We start from the raw sequence: 19,097 nt of genomic DNA, 5'->3' as shown, positions 1-19,097 counted from the left end.
TAAACCATTTCGGGCCTTAATTGATCACGCTTACGGTGGCTTTCAGGCCGCATCCATTATTTTTCGTCTCCCCCCTCCTCTTTTCCGAACATAGATGGACTCGTCCATAGATGGACTCGTCCATCTGAACAAAATGCCAAATCGCTCTCCGTGGTGCTAACGTTAAAAAAACACCCGCCACTTTTTTCAAATTGTTCTTGCTGTGGGTTTCACCACCTGATGATGATTGCTGCTTTGTGTTGCAGTCGAAACGTCGTGAGAATTTTATTGTTTTATATTTTTATTATTTTATTGTTTCCCTTCTACGTGGCGGTGGTGACTTTACCAGAAAGAACCAAGAATATGGTAATGATGTTGATGTTAATGATGTTAATGATGTTGATGTTAATGATGGTGATTTTGATGTTGATGATGTTAATGATGGTGATTTTGATGTTGATAATGATGTTAATGATGGTGATTTTGATGATGGTGATGATGTTAATGATGGTGATTTTGATGATAATGATGTTAATGATGGTGATTTTGATGGTAATGATGTTGATGATGTTAATGCTGGTGATTTTGATGGTAATAATGATGTTGATGATGTTAATGATGGTGATTTTGATGGTAATGATGTTGATGATGCACAAAATGACCCAAATTGCGATGTTTCATTGTAACAATGTTTAATAACGAAATTCACTTTTTAGTTACGTTACATAATGTTACACCTCCAGTTTATATGCGTTAATCTACCGTCAAATCGCCACGGTCCCTTGTGTAATGTTGTCGGTACGAGTTAATCTACCGTCAAATCGCCACGGCCCCTCGCGTGATGTTAACCCTACAGCGTCTACGAGCTACTCTACCGTCAAATCGACGCGGTCCCTTGCGTAATGTTCAGTCGCCGAGTTAATCTACCATCAAATCGCCACGGTCCCCTTGTGTAATGTTGTCGGTGCGGGTTACTCTACCGTCAAATCGACGCGGTCCCTTGTGCGACGATGAACGTCCAGTCGGCACGAGTTAATCTACCGTCAAATCGACGCGGTCCCTTGTATAACGATTAATGTCCAGTCTGTATGAGTCAATCTACCGTCAAATCGCCGCGGTCCCTCGTGTGATGTTAAACCTACAGCGTCTACGAGTTAATCTGCCGTCAAATCGACGCGGCCCCTTGTGTCATGATGAACGTCCAGTCGGCACGAGTTAATCTACCGTCAAATTGCCGCGGTCCCTTCCGGCAACGCGTGGCGCGCGGGAACGATGGGCAAAGTGGTCAAATCGCCGCGGTCCCTTGTGTCATGATGAACGTCCAGTCGCTGAGTTAATCTACCGTCAGATCGACGCGGTCCCTTGTGTAATGATTAACGTCCAGTCGGTACGCCTTAATCTACCGTCAAATCGCCGCGGTCCCTCGTGTGATGTTAAACCTACAGCGTCTACGAGTTAATCTACCGTCAAATCGACGCGGCCCCTTGTGTCATGATGAACGTCCAGTCGGCACTAGTTAATCTACCGTCAAATCGCCGCGGCCCCTTCCGGCAACGCGTGGTGGTGGAGTGGCGCGCGTGGGAAACGATGGGCAGAGTGGTCAAATGGACGCGGCCCCTCGCGAGACGGCTCAACAGAAAAGACGCACGCGCACACACGATGTCCTAAACCTCTAATAAAATATTCACATCCACGAGGCACCCTTAACAATCTTGTAAAATTGACGCGTTCCCTTAGGTGCATGCGCCCCGCCCACGCCCCGCCCCCCACGCACGCCCCGCCCCCCCAACGCACGCCCCGCCCCCCCAACGCACGCCCCGCCCACGCCCCGCCCACGCCCCCCGCCCCGTGCTATCGGTTGCGCGTGATTGGTCACGTGCGGACGTACCTGCGACCAGTCGCATCAACGCATCCACCGGATTGGTCGAAAGCAGCACGGCTCTCTCTATTACACTCTTACTCACTATTACACTCTTACTAACTCACTATTACACTCTTTTACACTCTTACTAACTCACTATCACACTCTTACACTCTTACTAACTCTCTATTACACTCTTTTACACTCTTACTAACTCACTATCACACTCTTACACTCTTACTAACTCTCTATTACACTCTTTTACACTCTTACTAACTCACTATCACACTCTTACACTCTTACTAACTCTCTATCACACTCTTACTCACTATTACACTCTTACTCACTATTACACTCTTTTACACTCTTACTAACTATCACACTTTTACTAACTCTCTTTTACACTCTTACTAACTCACTATTACACTCTTACTAACTCTCTATCACACTCTTACTAACTCTCTATTACACTCTTACTAACTCTCTATTACACTCTTACTTACTCTCTATTACACTCTTACTAACTCTCTATTACACTCTTACTAACTCTCTATTACACTCTTACTAACTCTCTATTACACTCTTACTAACTCTCTATTACACTCTTACTAACTCTCTATTACACTCTTACTAACTCTCTATTACACTCTTACTAACTCTCTATTACACTCTTACTAACTCTCTATTACACTCTTACTAACTCTCTATTACACTCTTACTAACTCTCTATTACACTCTTACTAACTCTCTATCTATTACACTCTTACTAACTCTCTATTACACTCTTACTAACTCTCTATTACACTCTTACTAACTCTCTATTACACTCTTACTTACTCTCTATTACACTCTTACTAACTCTCTATTACACTCTTACTTACTCTCTATTACACTCTTACTAACTCTCTATTACACTCTTACTAACTCTCTATTACACTCTTACTAACTCTCTATTACACTCTTACTAACTCTCTATCACACTCTTACTAACTCTCTATTACACTCTTACTAACTCTCTATTACACTCTTACTAACTCTCTATTACACTCTTACTAACTCTCTCTTACACTCTTACTAACTCACTATTACACTCTTACTAACTCTCTATTACACTCTTACTAACTCTCTATTACACTCTTACTTACTCTCTATTACACTCTTACTAACTCTCTATTACACTCTTACTAACTCTCTATTACACTCTTACTAACTCTCTATTACACTCTTACTAACTCTCTATTACACTCTTACTAACTCTCTATTACACTCTTACTAACTCTCTATTACACTCTTACTAACTCTCTATTACACTCTTACTAACTCTCTATTACACTCTTACTAACTCTCTATTACACTCTTACTAACTCTCTATTACACTCTTACTTACTCTCTATTACACTCTTACTAACTCTCTATTACACTCTTACTAACTCTCTATTACACTCTTACTAACTCTCTATTACACTCTTACTAACTCTCTATTACACTCTTACTAACTCTCTATTACACTCTTACTAACTCTCTATTACACTCTTACTAACTATCTATTACACTCTTACTAACTCTCTATTACACTCTTACTAACTCTCTATTACACTCTCACTAACTCTCTATTACACTCTCACTAACTCTCTATTACACTCTTACTAACTCTCTATTACACTCTTACTAACTCTCTATTACACTCTTACTAACTCTCTATTACACTCTTACTAACTCTCTATTACACTCTTACTAACTCTCTATTACACTCTTACTAACTCTCTATTACACTCTTACTAACTCTCTATTACACTCTTACTTACTCTCTATTACACTCTTACTAACTCTCTATTACACTCTTACTAACTCTCTATTACACTCTTACTAACTCTCTATTACACTCTTACTAACTCTCTATTACACTCTTACTAACTCTCTATTACACTCTTACTAACTCTCTATTACACTCTTACTAACTCTCTATTACACTCTTACTAACTATCTATTACACTCTTACTAACTCTCTATTACACTCTTACTAACTCTCTATTACACTCTCACTAACTCTCTATTACACTCTTACTAACTCTCTATTACACTCTTACTAACTCTCTATTACACTCTTACTAACTCTCTATTACACTCTTACTAACTCTCTATTACACTCTTACTAACTCTCTATTACACTCTTACTAACTCTCTATTACACTCTTACTAACTCTCTATTACACTCTGTCTCTCTCTTACTCACTCTCTCTCACACTCTCTATTACACTCTTACTAACTCACTAACACTCTTACTAACTCACTCTCTATCACACTCTTACACTCACTCACTCTCACACTCTCTCTCTCTCTCTCTTACACTCTCTCACTAACTCACTCTCTATCACACTCTTACACTCTAACACTCTTACTAACTCACTCTCTATCACACCCTTACACTCTCTCACTAACTCACTCTCTATAACACTCTTACTCATTCTCTAACACTCTTACTAACTCACTCTCTATCACACTCTTACACTCTCTCACTAACTCACTCTCTATAACACTCTTACTCATTCTCTAACACTCTTACTAACTCACTCTCTATCACACTCTTACACTCTCTCACTAACTCACTCTCTATAACACTCTTACTCATTCTCTAACACTCTTACTAACTCACTCTCTATCACACTCTTACACTCTCTCACTAACTCACTCTCTATAACACTCTTACTCATTCTCTAACACTCTTACTAACTCACTCTCTATCACACTCTTACACTCTCTCACTAACTCACTCTCTATAACACTCTTACTCATTCTCTAACACTCTTACTAACTCACTCTCTATCACACTCTCTCACTAACTCACTCTCTATCACACTATCACTCTCACTCACTCTCTGACTCTCTCTTACACTGTCTCTCTCTTACACTCTTACTCACTCTCTGTCTCTCTCTTACACTCTCACTCACTCTCTATCACTCTCTATCACTCTCACACTCTCACACTCTCTAACACTCTCACACTCTCACACTCTCACGAACACACTCTCACACTCTCACTAACACACTCTCACACTCTCACACTCACTGTCTCTCTCTCTCTCTCTTACACACTCTGTCTCTCTCTTACACTCTTACTCACTCTCTCACACTCTCACAGTCTTACACTCTGTCTCTCTCTCACACTCTTACACTCACTCACACTCTCTATCACTCTCTATCACTCTCACACTCTCACACTCTCACACTCTCTAACACTCTCACTAACACACTCTCACACTCTCACACTCACTGTCTCTCTCTCTCTCTCTTACACACTCTGTCTCTCTCTTACACTCTTACTCACTCTCTCACACTCTCACAGTCTTACACTCTGTCTCACTCTTACACTCTTACACTCACTCACACTCTCTATCACTCTCACTCACTCTCTATCACTCTCTATCACTCTCTATCACTCTCACACTCTCACACTCTCTAACACTCTCACACTCTCACTAACACACTCTCACACTCTCACACTCACTGTCTCTCTCTCTCTCTCTTACACACTCTGTCTCTCTCTCTTACACTCTTACTCACTCTCTCACACTCTCACAGTCTTACACTCTGTCTCTCTCTCACACTCTTACACTCACTCACACTCTCTATCACTCTCACACTCTCACTCACTCTCTATCACTCTCTCACTCACTTTCACACTCTCACACTCTCTAACACTCTCACACTCTCACAGTCTTACACTCTGTCTCTCTCTCACACTCTTACACTCACTCACACTCTCTATCACTCTCACACTCTCACTCACTCTCTATCACTCTCACACTCTCTAACACTCTCACACTCTCACACTCTCACTAACACACTCTCACACTCACTGTCTCTCTCTCTCTCTTACACACTCTGTCTCTCTCTTACACTCTTACTCACTCTCTCACACTCTCACAGTCTTACACACTCTGTCTCTCTCTTACACTCTTACACTCACTCACACTCTCACACTCTCACACCACACTCTCTAACACTCTCTATCACTCTCTATCACTCTCACACTCTCTAACACTCTCACACTCCCTGTCTCTCTCTCTCTCTCACTCTCTCACTAACACACTCTCACACTCTCACACTCTCACACTCACTGTCTCTCTCTCTCTTACACACTCTGTCTCTCTCTTACACTCTTACTCACTCTCTCACACTCTCACAGTCTTACACTCTGTCTCTCTCTCACACTCTTACACTCACTCACACTCTCTATCACTCTCACACTCTCACTCACTCTCTATCACTCTCTATCACTCTCACACTCTCACACTCTCACACTCTCTAACACTCTCACACTCTCACTAACACACTCTCACACTCTCACACTCACTGTCTCTCTCTCTCTCTTACACACTCTGTCTCTCTCTTACACTCTTACTCACTCTCTCACACTCTCACAGTCTTACACTCACTCACACTCTCTATCACTCTCACACTCTCACACTCTCTATCACTCTCACACTCTCACACTCTCACTAACACACTCTCACACTCTCACTAACACACTCTCACACTCTCACACTCACTGTCTCTCTCTCTCTCTTACACACTCTGTCTCTCTCTTACACTCTTACTCACTCTCTCACACTCTCACAGTCTTACACTCTGTCTCTCTCTCACACTCTTACACTCACTCACACTCTCTATCACTCTCACACTCTCACTCACTCTCTATCACTCTCTATCACTCTCACACTCTCACTAACACACTCTCACACTCTCACACTCTCACTAACACACTCTCACACTCTCACACTCACTCTCTCTCTCTTACACACTCTGTCTCTCTCTTACACTCTTACTCACTCTCTCACACTCTCACAGTCTACACTCTGTCTCTCTCCACACTCTTACACTCACTCACACTCTCTATCACTCTCACACTCTCTAACACTCTCTATCACTCTCTATCACTCTCACACCCTCACACTCTCACACTCTCTCTCACTCTCTCACTAACTCACTCACTCTTTCACTCACTCTCTCACTCTCACTCACTCTCACTTACTCACTCTCTCTCACTCTCACTCACTCTCTCACTCTTACTCACTTACTCACTCACTCTCACACTCTCTCTCACTCTCTCACTAACTCACTCACTCTTTCACTCACTCTCTCACTCTCACTCACTCTTACTCACTCACTCTCACTCAATCTCAATCACACTCTTACTCACCCACCCACTCACTCACCCACCCACTCTCTCACTCACTCTCTCACTCACTCTCACTTACTCACTCCCACACACCACGCAACTCACTCGCTATCACTAACTCACTCACTCACTCACCCACTCACCCACTCACTCACTCACTCACCCACTCTCTCACTAACTCACTCACTCTCTCACTAACTCACTCACTCTCTCACTCTCTCACTAACTCACTCACTCTCTCACTAACTCACTCACTCTCTCACTCTCTCACTAACTCACTCACTCTCACTAACTCACTCACTCTCTCACTAACTCACTCACTCTCTCACTCTCTCACTAACTCACTCACTCTCTCACTCTCTCACTAACTCACTCACTCTCTCACACTCTCACTAACTAACTCACTCTCACTTACTCACTCCCACACACCACGCAACTCACTCTCTATCACTCACTCACCCACCCACTCACCCACTCACTCACCCACTCTCTCACACTCTCACTAACTAACTCACTCTCTCACTCACTCTCACTTACTCACTCCCACACACCACGCAACTCACTCTCTATCACTCACTCACCCACCCACTCACCCACTCACTCACCCACTCTCTCACTAACTCACTCACTCTCTCACTAACTCACTCACTCTTTCACTCACTCTCTCACTCTCACTCACTCTCCCCCACCACCACCATCACCACCACCACCACCATCACCACCACCACCACCATCACCACCACCACCACCGTCACCACCACCACCACCACCATCACCGTCCATGACCAACTTGTTCGCCTCCACCACCGCCTGCGGCTGCACGTGCAGCCCCGGCGAGGCGCCGGGGGCCTCGACGCCACCAACCGCCGTCGCCATGGCGACGACAGTTGGCGCGACGTCACCAACCGTCGCGGGGACGCCACCAACCGCCGTCGCCATGGCGACGACGGTTGGTGGCCCGACGCCACCAACCGCCGCGGGGACGCCACCCCCCGTCGCCATGGCGACGACCTGCGTGGCGACGCCACCAACCGTCGCGAGGCCCTCCCCCGCCGCGGCGACGCCCCCAACCGTCGCGGCGACGCCCCCAACCGTCGCAGCGACGCCCCCAACCGTCGCCATGGCGACGACCTGCGTCGCGACGCCCCCAACTGTCGCCATGGCGACGGTTGGGGGGGTTGTCACCGTGGAGGACCCCACGTGGTCGTGGTGGTGGTCGTTGTCATGGTGATGGTGGTGGTGGTTGTTGCTGTCCACCTTGGGGTCGGAGGGCATTTGGCCTTGGGAGATGACGTAGTGGGTCTGGGGTGGTGGCGGAGGTGGAGAGAGAGAGGGGGGGGAGAGTTGGGGGGGGGGTAGGGCGGTGAGTGACTCACAAACTCACTCAGTCACTCACTCACTCAGCCACTCACTCACTCAGCCACTCACTCACTCAGCCACTCACTCACTCAGCCACTCACTCACTCAGCCACTCACTCACTCAGCCACTCACTCACTCAGTCACTCACTCACTCAGTCAGTCACTCACTCAGTCACTCACTCAGCCACTCACTCAGTCACTCACTCAGCCACTCACTCACTCAGTCACTCACTCACTCAGTCACTCACTCACTCAGTCACTCACTCACTCAGCCACTCACTCACTCAGTCACTCACTCACTCACTCAGTCACTCACTCACTCAGCCACTCACTCACTCAGCCACTCACTCACTCAGCCACTCACTCACTCAGCCACTCACTCACTCAGCCATTCACTCAGCCACTCACTCACCACTCACTCACTCAGCCACTCACTCAGCCACTCACTCACCACTCACTCACTCAGCCACTCACTCAGTCACTCACTCAGCCAGTCACTCACTCACTCAGCCACTCACTCACTCACTCAGTCACTCACTCAGCCACTCACTCACTCAGCCACTCACTCACTCAGCCACTCACTCACTCACTCAGCCACTCACTCACTCACTCAGCCACTCACTCAGCCACTCACTCACTCAGCCACTCACTCACTCAGTCAGTCACTCACTCAGCCACTCACTCACTCAGTCACTCACTCACTCACTCAGCCACTCACTCACTCAGCCACTCACTCAGCCACTCACTCACTCAGCCACTCACTCAGCCACTCACTCAGCCACTCACTCACTCACTCAGCCACTCACTCACTCACTCAGTCACTCACTCAGCCACTCACTCAGCCACTCACTCACTCAGCCACTCACTCAGCCACTCACTCACTCAGCCACTCACTCACTCAGCCACTCACTCACTCAGCTACTCATTCATTCAGCCACTCACTCAGCCACTCACTCAGTCACTCAGTCACTCACTCACTCACTCAGCCACTCACTCAGTCACTCAGCCACTCACTCAGCCATTCACTCACTCAGTCACTCACTCACTCAGCCACTAACTCACTCAGCCACTCACTCACTCAGCCACTCATTCACTCACTCAACTACTCACTCACTCAGCCACTCACTCAGCCACTCACTCACTCATCCACTCACTCAGCCACTCACTCACTCAGCCACTCACTCACTCAGCCACTCACTCAGCCACTTACTCACTCAGCCACAACACTCACTCAGACACTCACTCACTCAGCCACTCACTTACTCACTCAGCCACTCACTCACTCAGCCACTCACTCACTCAGCCACTCACTCACTCAGCCACTCACTAAGCCACTCACTCACTCAGTCACTCACTCACTCAGCCACTCACTCAGCCATTCACTCAGTCACTCACTCAGCCACTCACTCACTCAGCCACTCACTCACTCAGCCACTCACTCACTCAGCCACTCACTCACTCAGCCACTCACTCACTCAGTCATTCACTCACACAGCCACTCACTCAGCCACTCACTCAGTCACTCAGCCACTCACTCACTCAGCCATTCACTCACTCACCCACTCACCCACTCACTCAGCCACTCACTCACTCACTCAGTCACTCACTGACTCAGCCACTCACTCACTCAGCCACTCACTCAGTCACTCACTCAGCCACTCACTCACTCAGCCACTCACTCACTCAGCCACTCACTCAGCCATTCACTCAGCCACTCACTCACCACTCACTCACTCAGCCACTCACTCAGTCACTCACTCAGCCAGTCACTCACTCACTCAGCCACTCACTCACTCACTCAGTCAGTCACTCACTCAGCCACTCACTCACTCAGCCACTCACTCACTCAGCCACTCACTCACTCAGCCACTCACTCACTCAGCCACTCACTCACTCACTCAGCCACTCACTCACTCAGCCACTCACTCACTCAACCACTCACTCAGCCACTCACTCACTCAGCCACTCACTCACTCAGCCATTCACTCACTCAGCCATTCACTCACTCAGCCATTCACTCAATCAGCCACTCACTCACTCAGTCACTCACTCACTCACTCAGCCACTCACTCACTCAGCCACTCACTCACTCAGCCACTCACTCAGCCACTCACTCAGCCACTCACTCACTCACTCAGCCACTCACTCAGCCACTCACTCACTCACTCAGCCACTCACTCACTCACTCAGTCACTCACTCAGCCACTCACTCAGCCACTCACTCACTCAGCCACTCACTCAGCCACTCACTCACTCAGCCACTCACTCACTCAGCCACTCACTCACTCAGCTACTCATTCATTCAGCCACTCACTCAGCCACTCACTCAGCCACTCAGCCACTCACTCACTCAGTCACTCAGTCACTCACTCAGCCACTCACTCAGTCACTCAGCCACTCACTCAGCCATTCACTCACTCAGTCACTCACTCACTCACCAGCCACGCACTCACTCAGTCACTCACTCAGCCATTCACTCACTCACTCAGCCACTCACTCGGCCACTCACTCAGTCACTCAGCCACTCACTCACTCACTCAGCCACTCACTCACTCAGCCACTCACTCACTCAGCCACTCACTCACTCAGCCACTCACTCACTCACTCAGCCACTCACTCACTCAGCCACTTACTCACCACCCACTCACTCACTCACTCAGCCACTCACTCACTCACTCAGCCACTCACTCACTCAGCCACCCACTCACTCACCACTCACTCACTCACTCACCCACTCACTCACTCACTCAGCCACTCACTCACTCAGCCACCCACTCACTCACCACTCACTCACCACCCACTCACCACTCACTCACCACTCCCTCACCTGAGCGGGGTTCAGTGAAGTGGCCTCAGTGATGACGAACTGTGCCTGGGGTATTGTCACCATCTCTATCTCAGAGTCTGACACACACACAGACACACAGACACACACACACACAGACACACACACACAGACACACACACGCAGACACACGCAGATACACACACACAGATACACACACAGACACACACACAGAGACACACACACACACAGATACACACACAGACACACACACACAGACACAGACACACACAGACATACACACACACACAGTCACACACAGACATACACACACAGACACACAGTGACACACAGACATACACACACACACAGACACACACACATACAGACACACATAGACACACACACACACAGACACACACAGACACACACACACACACAGACACACAGTGACACACACAGACACACACACAGACACACACACACACAGACACACATAGACACACACACAGACACACACACACAGACACACACACACACAGATACACACACAGACACACACACACACAGACACACACACACAGACACAGTGGTGAGTAATTGGTGAGTAATTGGTGAGTGATGAGTAAGTGAGTGGTGAGTGGTGAGTGAGTGAGTGGTGAGTGGTTAGTGAGTGAGTGGTGAGTGAGTGGTGAGTGAGTGAGTGGTGAGTGAGTGGTGAGTGAGTGGTGAGTGAGTGAGTGGTGAGTGAGTGGTGAGTGAGTGAGTGAGTGGTGAGTGAGTGGTGAGTGAGTGAGTGGTGAGTGAGTGAGTGGTGAGTGAGTGGTGAGTGGTGAGTGAGTGGTGAGTGAGTGGTGAGTGAGTGAGTGGTGAGTGAGTGGTGAGTGAGTGAGTGGTGAGTGAGTGAGTGGTGAGTGGTTAGTGAGTGAGTGGTGAGTGAGTGGTGAGTGAGTGAGTGGTGAGTGAGTGAGTGAGTGGTGAGTGAGTGAGTGGTGAGTGAGTGGTGAGTGAGTGGATGAGTGAGTGGTGAGTGAGTGAGTGGGTGAGTAATTGGTGAGTAATTGGTGAGTGAGTGGGTGAGTGAGTGAGTGGTGAGTGAGTGAGTGAGTGGTGAGTGAGTGGTGAGTGAGTGAGTGAGTGGTGAGTGAGTGAGTGGTGAGTGAGTGAGTGGTGAGTGGTTAGTGAGTGAGTGGTGAGTGAGTGGTGAGTGAGTGAGTGGTGAGTGAGTGGTGAGTGAGTGAGTGGTGAGTGAGTGGTGAGTGAGTGAGTGGTGAGTGAGTGGTGAGTGAGTGAGTGGTGAGTGAGTGAGTGAGTGGTGAGTGAGTGAGTGGTGAGTGAGTGGTGAGTGAGTGAGTGGTGAGTGAGTGAGTGGTGAGTGAGTGGTGAGTGAGTGAGTGGTGAGTGAGTGAGTGAGTGGTGAGTGAGTGAGTGGTGAGTGAGTGAGTGGTGAGTGAGTGAGTGGTGAGTGAGTGGTGAGTGAGTGGTTAGTGAGTGAGTGAGCGGTGAGTGAGTGGTGAGTGAGTGAGTGGTGAGTGAGTGGTGAGTGAGTGAGTGGTGAGTGAGTGGTGAGTGGTGAGTGAGTGGTGAGTGAGTGAGTGGTGAGTGAGTGGTGAGTGAGTGAGTGGTGAGTGAGTGGTGAGTGAGTGAGTGGTGAGTCATTGGTGAGTAAGTGGGTGGTGAGTGAGTGGTGAGTGAGTGGTGAGTGAGTGAGTGAGTGGTGAGTGAGTGAGTGGTGAGTGAGTGAGTGGTGAGTGAGTGGTGAGTGAGTGGTGAGTGAGTGGGTGAGTGGTGAGTGAGTGAGTGAGTGGTGAGTGAGTGGTGAGTGAGTGGGTGAGTGAGTGGTGAGTGAGTGGTGAGTGAGTGAGTGGTGAGTCAGTGGTGAGTGAGTGGTGAGTGAGTGAGTGGTGAGTGAGTGGTGAGTGAGTGGTGAGTGAGTGAGTGAGTGGTGAGTGAGTGGTGAGTGAGTGAGTGGTGAGTGAGTGAGTGGTGAGTGAGTGAGTGGTGAGTGAGTGAGTGGTGGTGAGTGAGTGGTGAGTGAGTGGTGAGTGAGTGAGTGAGTGGTGAGTGAGTGGTGAGTGAGTGAGTGAGTGGTGGTGAGTGAGTGAGTGGTGAGTAATTGGTGAGTGGTGAGTGAGTGGTGAGTGAGTGGTGAGTGAGTGGGTGAGTGAGTGGTGAGTGAGTGAGTGGTGAGTGAGTGAGTGGTGAGTGAGTGAGTGAGTGGTGAGTGAGTGGTGAGTGAGTGGTGAGTGAGTGGGTGAGTGAGTGGTGAGTGAGTGAGTGGTGAGTGAGTGGTGAGTGAGTGGGTGAGTGATTGAGTGAGTGGTGAGTGAGTGGTCAGTGAGTGGTGAGTGAGTGGTGAGTGAGTGAGTGAGTGGTGAGTGAGTGAGTGGTGAGTGGTGAATGAGTGGTGAGTGAGTGGTGAGTGAGTGGGTGAGTGAGTGGTGAGTGAGTGAGTGGTGAGTGAGTGGTGAGTGAGTGGGTGAGTGAGTGGTGAGTGAGTGGTGAGTGGTGAGTGAGTGGGTGAGTGAGTGGTGAGTGAGTGGTGAGTGAGTGGGTGAGTGAGTGGTGAGTGAGTGAGTGGGTGAGTAATTGGTGAGTAATTGGTGAGTAATTGGTGAGTGAGTGGGTGAGTGAGTGGTGAGTGAGTGGGTGAGTGAGTGGTGAGTGAGTGAGTGGGTGAGTAATTGGTGAGTAATTGGTGAGTAATTGGTGAGTGAGTGGGTGAGTGAGTGAGTGGGTGAGTGGTGAGTAATTGGTGAGTAATTGGTGAGTGAGTGGGTGAGTGAGTGAGTGGGTGAGTGAGTGGTGAGTGGTGAGTGAGTAATTGGTGAGTGAGTGGTGAGTGAGTGGTGAGTAATTGGTGAGTGAGTGGTGAGTGAGTGGTGAGTGAGTAATTGGTGAGTAATTGGTGAGTGAGTGAGTGGTGAGTGAGTGGTGAGTGAGTGGTGAGTAATTGGTGAGTGAGTGGTGAGTGAGTGGTGAGTGAGTGGTGAGTGGTGAGTGAGTGAGTGGTGAGTGGTGAGTGAGTGGTGAGTGAGTGAGTTGGTGAGTGGGTGAGTGAGTGAGTTGGTGAGTGGGTGAGTGAGTGGTGAGTGAGTGGTGAGTGAGTGGTGAGTGAGTGGTGAGTGGTGAGTGAGTGGTGAGTGAGTGGTGAGTGAGTGAGTGAGTTGGTGAGTGGGTGAGTGAGTGGTGAGTGAGTGGTAGTGAGTGAGTAATTGGTGAGTAATTGGTGAGTGAGTGAGTGGTGAGTGAGTGAGTGGTGAGTAATTGGTGAGTAATTGGTGAGTGGTGAGTGAGTGACGTCACTCACCATAAGCTCCCCACGTACTGGCTATGAACTGCTGCTGCTGAGGGGAGGGGCTGTGGGGGTGGCCCCCCCGAGCCCCTCCCCCTCACGCTGCTGATCGCCCTCAAGACTGGGCGGGGCCTTGGGGAGGGGTGGGGGTGGGGAGGGGGGAGAGGGGGGAGGGTGAGAACCTGGGTGTGTGTAGTGTGTGTATGTGTGTCTGTGTGTGTGTGTCTGTGTGTGTCTGTGTGTGTGTCTGTGTGTGTGTATGTGTCTGTGTGTGTGTCTGTGTGTGTGTGTGTCTGTGTGTGTGTCTGTGTGTGTGTCTGTGTGTGTGTGTCTGTGTGTGTGTGTGTCTGTGTGTGTGTCTGTGTGTGTTATGTGTGTGTAGTGTGTGTATGTGTGTGTATGTGTGTGTGTGTCTGTGTGTGTGTGTATGTGTCTGTGTGTGTGTCTGTGTGTCTGTGTGTGTGTCTGTGTATGTGTGTCTGTGTGTGTGTGTCTGTGTGTGTCTGTGTGTGTGTCTGTGTGTGTGTGTGTCTGTGTGTGTGTGTCTGTGTGTGTGTATCTGTGTGTGTCTGTGTGTGTGTATGTGTGTGTGTGTCTGTGTGTGTGTCTGTGTGTGAGTCTGTGTATGTGTGTGTGTCTGTGTGTGTGTCTGTGTGTGTATGTGTGTGTCTGTGTGTGTGTGTCTGTGTGTCTGTGTGTGTGTGTGTCTGTGTCTGTGTGTGTGTGTGTCTGTGTGTGTGTGTCTGTGTGTGTGTCTGTGTGTGTCTGTGTGTGTCTGTGTGTGTGTGTCTGTGTGTCTGTGTGTGTGTCTGTGTGTGTGTGTGTGTCTGTGTGTCTGTGTGTGTACCTGTGTGTGTGTCTGTGTATGTGTGTCTGTGTGTGTGTCTGTGTGTGTGTGTCTGTGTGTACCTGTGTGTGTGTGTCTGTGTGTATGTGTGTGTCTGTGTGTGTCTGTGTGTGTGTCTGTGTGTGTCTGTATGTGTGTGTGTCTGTGTGTCTGTGTGTGTACCTGTGTGTGTGTCTGTGTATGTGTGTGTCTGTGTGTGTCTTGTGTGTGCGTGTCTGTGTGTGTGTGTCACTGTATGTGTGTCTGTGTGTGTGTGTACCTGTGTGAGTATGTGGGTGGTATAGGACTCAGAGTCGTGGATCTGGCTGAGGTCCACCGTGGAGTGATTTGGTGACGCCGCTACACACTGACAAAGACAAAGGTGACCCAGGTAGCCTCTAGCAGGGCTGTAGGGGCAAGTGCAGTTACACAGACACAGACAAAGCTCCCCCAGGTAGCCTCTAGCAGGGCTGTAGGGGCAAGTGCAGTTGCACAGACACAGACAAAGCTCCCCCAGGTAGCCTCTAGCAGGGCTGTAGGGGCAAGTGCAGTTACACAGACACAGACAAAGCTCCCCCAGGTAGCCTCTAGCAGGGCTGTAGGGGCAAGTGCAACAACAACCGCCATTCGCCACTAAGTGGTGGTGACGTCACCACGAGGCTTGTGCCAGGCCACGTGCACCCTGAGGCCACGTGAAGTGTCGAACGCCCGCTGGCAGGAGGTCACGGGGCAGACCCAGCAGGTGCCACGGGTCGACTGACTGAGATGACTGAGATGACTGGCTGATGCACCACCTGTGCCCCCCCTACTGTGCCAACCTGCTGTGCTTTAGCCACCCGGCGCTCCGCTCGTTGTTGTGAGCGTCGCTCCTCCGCCCTCCGTTGTTGTTGTTGGGAGGGCGACTGCCTCCAACTGCCCAGTAGCAGCGTCCTTCACGAGCCTCCTCCTCCACGGAGGCCGATCTCGACGCCGCTGGTAACCGCTCAGCTCCGCGTTTGTGTGTGTGATCTCTACTCCGGGTCAAACTCCACGTCCCTTAATGCCCGAGGGCTTGTTGTACCATCTCTCGCTCATGCACGTTGTACTCACAAAACAAAACAATCCGCAGACTTACCTGCTGCTACTGCTGCTGCTGGACCTCCTCCTCCTCCTCCTCCTCCTCCTCGTTTCAAAGCAACGGAAATTTGACCTTCGGGTCTCCGGTCATTCACCGGGCTAAGCATTCCCCAAATTGCCGAGGAAGGGCCTCTGGCTATTGATGGGGCCCCCCCCAGGGGTCTGGAATGGAAGCTTGAATCCGCTGGCAACGAGACCTTCGCTCAAAGCTGCTCTAGAGGAGTTGTCACAAACCCTGGCTGCCGCTGGCTATTCAGTGGCCTGAGAACACACACACGTGGCTCCGGACGTCGATCTGAAGCTTCCGTGACTGCAGCAATTCATATCCTTAGTTTTGTTCGGTAAAGTCACCACGTTTGATGTTGTTGTTGTTGGTGTTGTTGTTGTTGGTGTTGGTGGTGTTGGTGTTGTTGTTGGTGGTGTTGTTGGTGTTGTTGGTGTTGTTGGTGTTGGTGGTGGTGTTGTTGGTGTTGGTGTTGTTGTTGGTGTTGTTGGTGTTGGTGGTGTTGGTGGTGTTGTTGGTGTTGTTGGTGTTGTTCGTGTTGGTGGTGTTGTTGGTGTTGTTGGTGGTGTTGGTGGTGTTGGTGGTGTTGGTGGTGTTGTTGTTGTTGTTGGTGTTGATGGTGTTGGTGTTGTTGTTGTTGGTGGTGTTGGTGTTGTTGGTGTTGTTGTTGTTGGTGTTGTTGTTGGTGTTGTTGATGTTGGTGTTGTTGTTGGTGTTGTTGGTGTTGTTGTTGATGTTGTTGTTGTTGTTGATGTTGATGTTGTTGTTGTTGGTAGTGTTGGTGGTGTTGGTGTTGTTGTTGTTGGTGGTGTTGGTGGTGTTGGTGTTGGTGGTGTTGTTGTTGGTGTTGTTGATGTTGTTGTTGTTGTTGATGTTGTTGTTGGTGTTGTTGTTGTTGTTGGTGGTGTTGGTGTTGTTGTTGATGTTGGTGTTGTTGTTGTTGTTGGTGTTGTTGTTGTTGATGTTGGTGTTGTTGGTGTTGTTGTTGTTGTTGGTGTTGTTGTTGGTGTTGTTGGTGTTGTTGTTGTTGGTGTTGTTGGTGTTGTTGTTGTTGGTGTTGTTGTTGTTGGTGGTGTTGGTGTTGTTGGTGTTGTTGTTGTTGGTGTTGTTGTTGTTGTTGATGTTGGTGTTGTTGATGTTGTTGTTGTTGGTTGATGTTGTTGTTGTTGGTGTTGTTGATGTTGGTGTTGTTGATGTTGTTGGTGTTGTTGGTGTTGTTGGTGTTGTTGTTGTTGGTGTTGTTGTTGTTGTTGTTGTTGGTGTTGTTGTTGTTGTTGTTGTTGTTGTTGGTGTTGTTGATGTTGGTGTTGTTGATGTTGTTGGTGTTGTTGTTGTTGTTGTTGTTGATGTTGGTGTTGTTGATGTTGATGTTGTTGTGTTGTTGTTGTTGTTGATGTTGTTGTTGTTGATGTTGGTGTTGTTGGTGTTGTTGTTGATGTTGTGTTGTTGTTGTGTTGTTGTTGTTGGTGTTGTTGTTGTTGGTGTTGTTGTTGTTGTTGGTGTGTTGTTGATGTTGTTGTTGTTGGTGTTGTTGTTGATGTTGGTGTTGGAGTTGTTGTTGGTGGTGTTGTTGTTGTTGGTGTTGTTGGTGTTGTTGTTGTGTTGTTGTTGGTGTTGTTGTGGTGTTGTTGGTGTTGTTGTTGGTGTTGTTGGTGTTGTTGTTGATGTTGGTGTTGTTGTGATGTTGTTGTTGGTGGTGTTGTTGGTGTTGATGTTGGTGTTGGTGTTGTTGTTGTTGTTGTTGTGTTGGTGTTGTTGGTGTTGTTGTTGATGTTGGTGTTGTTGGTGTTGTTGGTGTTGTGTTGGTGTTGGTGTTGTTGATGTTGGTGTTGTTGTTGTTGTTGGTGTTGTTGTTGATGTTGTTGATGTTGGTGTTGTTGGTGTTGATGTTGGTGTTGTTGGTGTTGATGTTGTTGGTGTTGATGTTGTTGTTGGTGGTGTTGTTGTTGATGTTGTTGTTGTTGGTGTTGTTGTTGTGTTGGTGTTGTTGTTGTTGTTGGTGGTGTTGTTGATGTTGTTGTTGTTGGTGTTGTTGTTGGTGTTGGTGATGTTGGTGTTGTTGTTGATGTTGGTGGTGTTGTTGTTGATGTTGTTGTTGTTGGTGTTGTTGTTGTTGTTGGTGTTGGAGTTGTTGTTGGTGGTGTTGTTGATGTTGTTGTTGTTGGTGTTGTTGTTGGTGTTGGTGTTGTTGGTGTTGTTGTTGATGTTGGTGTTGGAGTTGTTGGTGTTGTTGTTGGTGTTGTTGTTGGTGTTGTTGTTGTTGTTGATGATGTTGTTGGATGTTGTTGATGTTGTTGGTGGTGGTGTTGTTGGTGTTGATTGTTGGTGTTGTTGGTGTTGTTGGTGTTGTTGTTGTTGTTGGTGTTGTTGGTGTTGTTGTTGTTGTTGTTGTTGTTGGTGGTGTTGTTGGTGTTGTTGATGTTGTTGATGTTGTTGTTGTTGTTGGTGTTGTTGTTGGTTGTTGTTGTTGGTGTTGTTGTTGGTGTTGGTGGTGTTGTTGGTGGTGTTGTTGGTGTTGATGTTGTTGATGGTGTTGGTGTTGTTGTTGTTGGTGTTGTTGGTGTTGTTGATGTTGGTGTTGGTGTTGTTGGTGTTGTTGGTGTTGTTGTTGTTGATTTTGTTTTGGGTGTTGTTGTTGTTGTTGGTGTTGTTGTTGTTGGTGGTGTTTGGTGTTGTTGGTGTTGTTGATTGT

At 48.3% G+C, this 19,097-nt stretch overlaps 1 protein-coding gene across 1 annotated transcript in view; it reads right to left on the bottom strand.

Annotated features, from left to right (window-relative positions):
• Positions 1 to 6,695: 6,695 nt before the first annotated feature.
• Positions 6,696 to 19,097, bottom strand: part of LOC116937047 (uncharacterized) — a 94,550-nt gene continuing 82,148 nt past the window's right edge. The window contains exons 14-15 of the mRNA XM_076063939.1: positions 11,207 to 11,283; positions 6,696 to 8,321 (exon numbers count right to left, since the gene is read on the bottom strand). The gene's annotated coding sequence lies outside the window, so the exon portion shown is untranslated. The remainder of the gene's footprint in view (positions 8,322 to 11,206; positions 11,284 to 19,097) is intronic.

Source organism: Petromyzon marinus, unplaced genomic scaffold (assembly GCF_048934315.1).
Source record: "Petromyzon marinus isolate PM22_M1 ecotype Great Lakes invasive population unplaced genomic scaffold, UKy_Petmar_22M1.pri1.0 PM_Scaffold_244, whole genome shotgun sequence".
In the NCBI taxonomy this organism is placed as follows: Eukaryota; Metazoa; Chordata; class Hyperoartia; order Petromyzontiformes; family Petromyzontidae; genus Petromyzon; species Petromyzon marinus.
Note: the sequence above shows the minus strand (reverse complement) of the source record. Positions and strands in the feature narration are given on the sequence as shown.